The sequence below is a fragment of the Psammomys obesus genome, unplaced genomic scaffold, assembly GCF_907164565.1.
Source record: "Psammomys obesus unplaced genomic scaffold, mPsaObe1.curated_primary_1811, whole genome shotgun sequence".
Taxonomy (NCBI): domain Eukaryota; kingdom Metazoa; phylum Chordata; class Mammalia; order Rodentia; family Muridae; genus Psammomys; species Psammomys obesus.
Window position 1 is genome coordinate 644890 of NW_026586550.1, and position 11401 is coordinate 656290.

Genomic DNA, 11401 nt, shown 5'->3' on the forward strand with positions numbered 1-11401 from the left:
AGGAGCCATCAGGGGCCAGGCACTTTATGTTCTCACTTGTATTTTCCAGGGTGGTCAGCCTTGGATTGGCAGGGATGGTGGATGCAATATGGGCCAGGAATATCTATCTTTTTTGGGGGAAAGAGTCTCTTCTTGGGCTCTTTTTGTCTTTTTGTTGTAGTCCATTTTGTTGTGTTAGCTTTTTACTTATATTATATTGTATTTTGTCATTATCCCATAAAACATGTTTATTTCCTATTCAAAGAGAGAAAGAAGGTGGATTTGGATGAATCTGCATGGGGAGAGACTTGGGGGAGAACTGCTAGGCACAGAGGGAGTAAAAACTGTAATCAGAATATATTACATCTGAAAAGAATATTTTCAGTAAAAGGAAAAATATAATAAATAAATAATAGTAGATACTCTATTTTTGACATAGAATCACTGGTAACATTTCTAATTGCTGCTGGGGGACATGCAGGAGGAATAGCAAAACAGTATTAGAATTCATGGCTTGCAGCCTACCAGTTAGCAGAGGCACAGCCCAAAGGCCTGAGTGTCTTGAGGACTCCATGCTGTTATGGGGCATCATCATTCTGCTTGTTGCCTTTATGGTCACCACATCCCTCATAATCTAGGAGTGGTATAAAAACTCTAAGGGGAGCTTCCAGCCCCTCACTGGGCAGTAACATTGGCATTTACAATAATAGTGATTGATGTTCTTCTTGTATTTCTGCTGGAGCAGATTAATGATTTATTAATCACTAAAGCAGGGCCAGTGATCAAGGTGATGAATTATTTTGGTCCCCATTTTCACCCTCAGCTTCCTGATACGATTTAATAAAAAAATTGTCAGTAAGCATATGTATACTCTAAGGATTTAAAGTAGGAATAAATGGTTGTTCTTTATAAAAGTTTAGAGCTGGGATTATTTTAAAATTTTTCTAAGATTATTTTTAAGATAAATGATAAAATAATTGATCCTTTATTTATAACCCACAATTACAGTCTTCTAGTAAAGAGAAACTGGTTGAGAAAATTACCTTACTTTCTTAATATAACAAGTTGCTTAGTTACAAATGTATATGGGTTCTTGGGAATAATTTATTTTTCACATGTTTTTCACCCATAATACTTAAAACATTTAATTATGTTGAGGGTATTTGGAAACATTTTTTTTCTAAGTATACTCATCATAATTGTTCTCTTAAAGAAAAATAGAATGAAACCACATTATTATTTTGTATTCCTTTAAAGATATTGCTGAACTGCATGGTAGTGGCATAGAAACAGAAAGGAAGATCAATGGAACCGAATAGAAGACCCAGAAATAAGCCCACACACCTATGAATACTTGATTATTGACAAAGAAGCCAAAACCATTCAATGGAAAATAAAAGACAGCATCTTCAACAAACGGTGCTGGTCCAACTGGATGTCTGCATGCAGAAAAATGAAAATAGATCCATATCTATCACCCTGCACAAAACTAAAGTCCAGTTGGATGAAATACCTCAACATAAAACCAGACACATTAAATTGGTTAGAAAAAAAAGTAGGGAAGACTCTAGAACTCATTGGTACAGGAGATAACTTCTTGAACAGAACACCAACAGCACAGGCTCTAAGAGCAACAATCAATAAATGGGGCCTTATGAAACTAAAAAGTTTTGGTAAAGCAAAAGACACTGTCATCAGAAAAAAATGACAGCCTACAGTCTGGGAAAGGATTTTCACTAACCCTATATCTGACAGAGTGCTGATATCCAGCATATACAAAGAACTAAAGAAATTAAAAAGCAATAAATCAAGTAATCCAATTAAAAAAATGGAGTACAGAGCTAAACAGAGAATTTTCTGTAGAGGAATATAGAATGACAGAAAAACACTTAAAGAAATGCTCAACATCCTTAGCCATCAGGGAGATGCAAATCAAAACGACCCTGAGATTTCGCCTTACACCCATCAGAATGGCTAAGATCAATAACTCTAGTTACAACACATGCTGGAGAGGTTGTGGAGAAAGGGGAATTGCTGGTGGGAATGTAAACTGGTACATCCACTTTGGAAGTCAATCTGGTGCTTTCTCAGACAATTAGGAATAGTGCTTCCTGAAGTCCCAGCTATACAACTCCTAGGCATATACCCAACATTTGCTCAAGTACACACAACAAAGACATTTGCTCAACCATGTTTGTAGCAGCTTTATTTGTAATAGCCAGAACCTGGAAACAACCCAGATGTCCCTCAACAGAGGAATGGATACAGAAATTGTGGTGTTTTTACACAATGGAATACTACTCAGCAATAAAAAATGAGGAAATAATGAAATTTGCAGGCAAATGGTGGGATCTAGAAAAGATCTTCCTAAGTGAGGTATCCCAGAAGGAGAAAGACACATGGTATATACTCACTCATATAGTCCTATAAGATATGATAAACATAATGTAATCTATACACCTAAACAAGAAAGAGGACCTGGGGTAAGATGATCAATCCTCACTTAGAAAGACAAATGGGAGGTGCATTGGACATAGGAGAAAACAAGTAACAGGACAGGAGCCTACCGCAGAGGGCCCCTGAGAGACTCTACCTAGCAGTGCATCAAAGCAGATACTAAGACTCATAACCAAACCTTCGGCAGAGTACAGGGAAACATGTGAAAGAAGTGGGAGTTTGTATGATGTGGAAAGGATAGGTATATCCTATATATGTCCAAATATATCTGGACACTCAACCAAGGACCATGTATGGATATAACCTAGAACCTCCGCTCAGATGAAGCCCGTGGTAGCTCAGTAACCAACTGGTTTCCCAAAATAAGGGGAACAGGAACTATTTCTGACAGAAACTCAATGGCAGGCTCTTTGTCCTCTCCATCCCCAAAGGGAGGAGCAGTCCTGCTAGGCCACAGAGAAGGACTTTGTAGCCAATTCTGAAGATACCTGATAAACCAGGATCAGATGAAAGGGGAGGTCCCCCCTATCAGTGGACTTGGAAAGGGGCAGGGAGGAGATAAGGGAGGGAGGGAGGGAGAGTTTGGGAGAGAATGAGGGAGCAGATACAGCTGGGATACAGAGTTAATAAAATGTAACTAATAATAAAAAATAAAATAAAATAAAATAAAATAAAATAAATAAAATAAAATAAAGGATATTGCTGGGATGTATAAGCTATGGGAGAAAAAATAAAGGTGTTGGAGCTTTGCTTCATTCACCCAATATGTGCAATATGTGAATGTGTATATATATATATATATATATAATGGTTGCAGCTTTGCTCCATCCACAAAATGTGTGTGTGTGTCTATGTATGTATGTATGTATGTATGTATGTAAGGATGTGTACTTGTGAAGTTTTTGGAATATGTTGCAGCCTTACTTCACCCACCAGGTGTGAGTTTGTGTTTGCTTTACATTTATACCCTCTTTAGATTGTTGAACGCAGTGTTGGAGATGGCCCTCGACATATTCCTTAACCAGAAATAAAGTGTTCCAGTGTGCATTTGTATCCAGTAAAATGTTGTCATTCTCCTAGGTAAAATTCTATTCATAATTCTTTCATTTTGGATGTTTGTACAATTATTGGATATCCCAAGCAAAAGTTGAATTAAAAAAAAACACATTCAATATTTCTTCATTTAAAAATAACTTAAGTGGACCTTTTAGATTTCAGAAAACAAAGCACCATATGTACAGATAACTCAACCATGAAAAATCACAAATAGGCATCATCTTCACAAACCATATGCTACAACAGACAGAATATAAAGTAGCACATAAGAGTCCACCTTCAATATGAACAAAATAAAAAAATGGACATTCAAAATAACTTTTGGATGGTTTTCAAAACCAGTGTCCATTGCTTTGTTCTGTGTCCAATGACAACATTGCTATTTCATGCCTAAGTATTTTAAGTGTTTTCTCAATGAAATTTAATCTAGGGCTTTTAAATTTAAACAAAAATTAAGAGTTATGATATGTTGAAATCCTCCCTCAATTCATCTGAATTCAAATAAAAAAAAACTTTAGTTTATTAAAATTGGAGTATTGAAATAATGGGTTATTATGAATATAAGAATTATAGAATGAGTGAAAGTGTGAGAATACAAAGCAGTTTTATAGTCTTATAAATTTAGATACTTGATCTTAATTGAATTTTAGCTCTATTTATCCTTAGTTTGACAGCCTAGGAAGCTTTTCAGCACTTTATGCTCTTCATTTTCTGTACTATTATAAAAATAGTATAAATATACTATTTATAAATATATAAAGAGAAGGTAATAAAGCTACAATCATTTCTTCCATTCTTATTCTTAAGATGAAAATCTCTTCTTGCTTTAATGATCATGTTTTAGAAGTCCATCTAACACAAATCCTAGATAACTATTATATGTTTACATACAATTGTAAAATCAACTGTCAATTGATCATGTTTAAATGTTTTTTGTATTCTATTTCCCATTTGCCAACTGATATCTTATTAGAAAACCTATTTCAATATCAGCAATGTATTCAAGTCCCTTTCCTTCAAAACTGTCATGCAAATGTACTCACTTTGTTCTTCATAATACCTTTGTATTAATATCTGCACTGCAAACAATCAAATTACCCTTAGTCCTTTCATATTCTCATTCTGTTACTTCATCCAGACCTTCATCAGAAGGAAGACATTAGAAGCCCTCACATTATCTTGTCTGTGAGACTCAAGCTATTCTTTATAAACCTTCTTGAGATTGATATTCTGAAATCATTCCAATGTCAAACATCTTATATCAGCTTTATTTCTTTGGAAGTTATTGTTTTTAAATTTCTAAAATTTTAAGAGAGCTTCTGAGCTCCTAAAACTACAGTTATAGATAGTTGTGAGTGGCCAACAGGGGTTCTCTGTAGGTGTTTATGTGTTCTTATGTACACTCTCAAAATTTCAGAACCATCATTCCAGGTCAAGTGTTTTATAATAAGATCTCTTCTGACCAATGGAAATCTTTATCTTGGGTCTCTGTTCACTTGACTGTCCAATGGCTAGAGAGAGTCTATCTAAACCCTTAGGTTCAGCAATACAATGCATTTGTAAGTATGAGCAGCAAAAATTCAGCACTGTTTTGGGAGCAGAGCATGAATGATCTGGACCTAGGCCCCCTGCACACATGTAGCCAATGGGTGGCTTGGTCTTCATGTGGAGCACCTGGCAAGTGTGTATGTGTGTGTATGGGGAGGGAGTATGTTTTCTAACATGGACTGTATTGCCTGCTTTGGATCACCTCACCCTGGAAGGGCTGCTTTGCCTGGCCTCAGGAGATGAGGATATGCTCAGTCCTTTATGTGCTGGGGAGAATTGATAATCAGGGAGGATGTTCCCCTTTTCTGGGGGCAGCGAGGGGAAGGCAGAAGTGGGAGGACTGGAAGAAAAGGATGAAAGGGGCACTCTTGGGATGTAAAGTAAATTTAAAAAGAGATAAAAGAAAACATATCTTTAAACTTGATTCATATCTGTATTTCACATAGTTTTTTAAATGTTTACATATTTATATACTTATGTATATACTAATTTTATATATACTATTTTTGTTCATTTCATTTTCCTCTTCTGATGCTTTATAGTCTAGATTCACTCATCTCCATTGGCTTAGCAAAGCCCTACCCATGTTCAAGATTTTTCTATGATTCATCAGCTAATATTTTTGGCACAATTTAGATCTTAGACAGAATCATAATACTCACATTTTGTAACATGATCTTGAATTGGTTTCTTTTGTTTTCATTTTCCCTCACTGCATAGAGCATGAACTTTAAAAACAATCTTTCTGCATTTTTCAAATCAGTTGCAAGAGACAAGATGAAAATAGTTACTATTCTATGACATGGGCTATATTCAAAATATAAAGAACTATGGATAAATGCTTACACTTTCAAGTAGTTTTTGTATAAGAAGTAAGCATATGTTGAGGGCTCATGGTCCATATTTTATTTACCTAAGGAAATGAAGAAGGATAAAAGAGTATAAGAGTAGAATTAAAAAGTATCAGAGATGCATTTGAGGAAGCCAGGTATTACAGATGAATAACTTTAATATTTGTGGCTTGAGTGACAAAAGAATTACAGAAAACCAGAAAAAGAAATGCAAAGAGATTTCAAGCCACCATAAAATAGGTTAATTAATGGAATTCTTGGATTAGTAGTTTGGGTGTAGTTGGAAACAGCAAAGAGTTCTGAAGATAATCTCTAACTGGGGAAACAAAATGAGTGCAAATGCTGTGAGAGCCAGTTCTGGTCTGAGGTACTCTTTCTTTCTTTGTTTGTTTGTTTGTTTCTTTGTTTGTTTTTTAATTTTTTATTAATTACACTTTATTCATTTTGTATCCCCCCATAAGCCCCTCCCTCTTCCCCTCCCAATCCCAGTCTCCCTCCCCTTTCTGCATGCATGCCCCTCCCCAAGTCCACTGAAAGGAGAGGTTCCCTCTCTTTCTTTCTGATCTTCTATCAGTTCTCATCAAAAGTGGCTGCATTGTCCTCTACTGTGGCCTGGTAAGGCTGCTCCCCCTCAGGGGGAGGTGATCAAAGAGGTGATCAAAGAGCAGGCCAATCAGATTATGTCAGAGGCGGTCCTTCTTCCCATTACTATGTAATCCACTAGGACACTGAACTGCCATGGGCTACATCTGTGCAGGGGTTCCAGGTTATCTCCATGAATAGTCCTTGGTTGGAGTATGAGTCTCTAGGAAGTTCCCTGTGTTCAAATTTTCTTGTTCTGTTGCTCTCCTTGTGGAGATCCTGTCCTCTCCAGCTCTTACTATTTCCCACTTCTTACATAAAATTCCATTCACTCTGCCCGACAGTTGGCCATTAGGCTCAGCATCTGCTTTGATAATCTGCAGGGCAGAGGCTTTCAGAGGTCCTCTGTGGCAGGTTCCTAGGTTGTTTCCTGTTTTCTTCTGGCTTTCAGAGGCCCTCTGTAGCAGATTCCTAGGTTGTTTCCTGTTTTCTTTTTCTTCTGATGTCCATCCTCTTTGACTTACAGGATAGGGATTGAATGTTTTAGTTAGGGTCCTCTCTCTTGCTTAGTTTCTTTAGATGCACAGATTTTAGTGGGTTTGTCCTATGTTGTATGTCATATGAGTGAGTATATACCGTGTGTGTCTTTTTGCTTCTGGGACAACTCACTCAGTATGATCCTTTCCAGGTCCAACCATTTACCTGCAAATTTCATGATTTCCTTATTTTTCATTGCTGAGTAATACTCCATTGTATAGATGTACTTCAATTTCTGCATCCATTCTTCAGTTGAAAGGCATCTGGGCTGTTTCCAGGTTCTGGCTATTACAAATAAAGCTGCTACAAACATGGATGAGCAAATGTCCTTTTTGTGTACTTGAGCCTCTTTTGGATATATGCCTAGGAGTGGTATGGCTGGATCCTAAGGAAGCGCTATTCCTAGTTGTCTGAGAAAGCGCCAGATTGATTTCCAGAGTAGTTGTATAAGTTTACATTCCCACCAGCAGTGAAGAAGGGTTCCCCTTTCTCCAAAACCTTTCCAGCATGTCACTTGAGTTTTTCATCTTGGCCATTCTGATGGGTGTAAGGTGAAATCTCAGGGTTGTTTTGATTTGCATTTCCCTAATGGCTAATGAGGTTGAACATTTCTTTAAGTGCTTCTCTACCATTCGATATTCCTCTACAGAGAATTCTCTGTTTAGCTCTGTTCCCCATTTTTTAAGTGGATTACTTGGTTTGCTGCATTTCAGCTTGTTTAGTTTTTTATATATACTGGATATGAGTCCTCTGTCAGATACAGGGTTGGTGAAAATTCTTTCCCAATCTGTAGGCAGTCACTTTGTTTTGATGACGGTGTCCTTTGCTTTACAGAAGCTTTTCAGTTTCATGAGGTCCCATTTATTGATTGTTGATCTTAGAGCCTGTGCTGTTGGTGTTCTGTTCAGGAAGTTTTCTCCTGTACCAATGAGTTCTAGGGTATTCCCCACTTTTTTTTCTAGCCGATTTAATGTGTCTCGTTTGATGTTGAGGTCTTTTATCCACTTGGACTTCAGTTTTGTGCAGGGTGATAAGTATGGATCTATTTTCATTTTTCTACACGTAGACATCCAGTTGGACCAGCACCATTTGTTGAAGATGCTATCTTTTTTTCCATTGTATGGTTTTGGCATCTTTGTCAAAGATCAGGTGTCCATAAGTGTGTGGGTTTATTTCTGGGTCCTCTGAATGGAGAGAAACTTAAAGCAATCCCACCGAAATCAGGGACAAGACAAGGCTGCCCATTCTCTCCATATCTCTTCAACATAGTTCTGGAAGTCCTTGCTAGAGCAATAAGACAGTTGAAGGAGATCAAGGGGATACAAATTGGAAAGGAAGAAGTCAAATTATCACTATTTGCACAAGATATGATATTATACATGAGTGACCCCAAAAACTCTACCAGGGAACTCCTACAGTTGATAAACACCTTCAGCAAAGTGGCCGGGTACAAAATTAACTCAAAAAAAAAATCAGTAGCCCTCCTGTATACAAAAGACAAAAGGGCTGAGAAAGAAATTAGGGAAACTACACCCTTCACAATAGCCACAAATGACATAAGGTACCTTGGTGTAACCCTCACCAAGAAAGTCAAAGACTTGTATGAAAAAAATTTCAAGTCTCTGAAGAACGAATTAGAAGAAGATATCAGAAGATGGAAAGATCTCCCATGTTCATGGCTTGGCAGGATTAACATAGTAAAAATGGCCATCTTACCAAAAGCAATCTACAGATTCAATACAATTCCCATCAAATTACCAACACAATTATTTACAGACCTGGAAAGAAAAATTCTCAACTTCGTATGAAATAACAAGAAACCCAGAATTGCTAAAACAATCCTCTACAATAAAGGATCTTCTGGAGGTATCTCCATTCCTAATCTTAAGCTGTACTATAGAGCAACTGTTCTAAAAACTGCATGGTACTGGCATAGAAACAGAATGGTTGATCCATGGAACTGAACTGAGGTACTCTTTCTAACACACAGTTATAGTCTGAGACAAGAGGAGAACTGAAGCCATGGTTTTATCCCTCTGATATTTCAGGTCTGTAGCCATGATAGAGTTCTTATACAGGGTGAGTTTTGAAATTATACAAAAGAACAAATATCAATACAGAAAGAATAAGTACACCTTCTTTCAGAACATGTCCCCTAACATAGTTGCTGGGATTAATTAACTCTAGATTTTTGTCATTTATGAGAAATACTGCAGAAGAAGTATACTATAGTCTGAACACATGCTCATACACACACACACACACACACACACACACACACACACACACACCAACAAGCTCTTATTTATTCTGATAGCCTTAGGGAACTACTGTCATTTATGGAAAAATAAAATTTCCTTTTTGATAACTTGTATCTTTAAAATTAAATCACATGACAAGACAAATGACTAAAGATTTATAAAAGTTCATTTTATTCTTGAGCCTTGATATGTTAGTCACAACAGAAAGATGTTTTTATTACTACATAACAAGGTAAGGTAATGAATTTGCTCCTTGAAAAAAAAAGTACAACAAAGAAAAAGTAACGCAGTAGGTTGTATTCATGATTTAAAAGAATCCAAAAAAGCCAAGCAAGGCCCAAGGAAAGAGGCTGAATCTCACTCAGGACAAGAAATAAAATAGACATCTGAAGTAGATGGAAGGAGGAAACTGGGTGGGAGACGGAATGGGGAGGGCAACTAGAGTGAGAGTCAGATGTGCAGTTAGCAGGGGTGTGGGTCAGGGGAGGACCAGGAGAGCAAAAATAAATTGGTATGTGGAAGAGCATTCCTGGGACAGGGAAGGCTCCTGGAAGCCTATGCAGTGACCCTAGCTGACACTCCTAGCAGTGGGGGATATGAAACCTCAAGTGGTCACTTCCTTTGCCATGTGGGACTTCCAATGGAGCGAGGGGAACATCACCCATAAACTTAGTCCCAAAATTTGCCTTGCCTATAAGAAGTGTAGGGGTAAAAATGGAGCAGAGATTGAGGAAATGACAAACCAATGACTGGACAAACTTGAGACCCATCCATGGGAGAAAGCCAGCCTTTGTCACTACTAATGATACACTTCTTTGACTACGTACAGGAACCTAGAAACCTCCTTCTGAGAATCTTATTCTAGCACTGGATAGAAACAGATGCAGTGACATACAATAGGCTTACCTCAGGAAGTTCTGCAAAAAAGTGGGAAGAAACAGGGCTCAAGGATACCACATGAAGACCTACAGAGTCAACTAAAATGAAACTATAGGGTCTCCACAGAGAATGAACCTCCACCCAAAGATCATGCATGGAGTGGACCTAGACCTCCTACATATATTTAGCAGATATGGAACATATCATGGCTAACATGTGGTTCCCTAACAATCAGAGTAGGGGCTGTCTCTGACTCTGCTGCCTGCCACTGCATCCCTTCCCCGAGCTGGGCTGCCTTGTCAGGCCCCAGTGGGAGAAGATGCACTTAGTCTGGCTGTGACTTGAGGTGTCTGGGTGGGTTGATATACTTTGAGAGCCTCCCCTTCTCTGAGAAAAAAAATGAGGGGGAAAAGATAGGAAGGGTAATTCAGGACAAATCTAGGAGTAGAGAATGGAGGGGGTTCTGATCTGCTTCTAAGAAGAAAGTTATGCTAAGGGGCTGTAAAAATATTAAATCAGTAAGTAAGTGCGAAAATACATGTAAGAAACATTATTTTAAAAAGATCTATATGAACATAAAATAAACTGTTAGGAAATATACCTCAATATGAAATTCAAACTATCTTAAATAATTCCTGCTAAGTTTTATTTAGCACAAATTATTTTAAAAACTTACAAGTTTATAACCATGTACAGTCCATACATTTGGTAGTTCAAGGTAGACAAAAGAAAGTGGGATAACTGTACATATAATCAACTCACAAAATTGTGAGAATTGGATTTAGTGTCCATTATCTCAATGACTCCAGTTAAAAGAATAGGGAGATGGCCATGCTTTAAAATACTTTTTAAAAATATTTTATTTCTTGTCATATTAAAAGTCTTCAAGTGTGTAAGATCCAATTCAGTACTTTGCTTTGCCAATGTTTGTTAAGATTTTCAAGTTTTCCTTTTTATGAGAAGTAATACGCCATGATTCACCTGGGTAGTTTTTGATAGTGTATTACTAAAGTCAACATTAAATCTTATTTGATCCCCATGGATGGTTGGTTCTATTTATCCACAAGTGACACTTCAGCATGGTTTGGATACTAAGTGAGTGGATCATTTCTGCTTGCTAAACTTTCTCAATCCTGTGAATGCTCCATTAACTCCTTGGAACATATTACTCGTTCTTCCTAGAGCCTAAACTGAAGTAGTCCAGAGCTGCATTTCATTTACTGAATAATGTTCATTCAGTTATAACTGCCA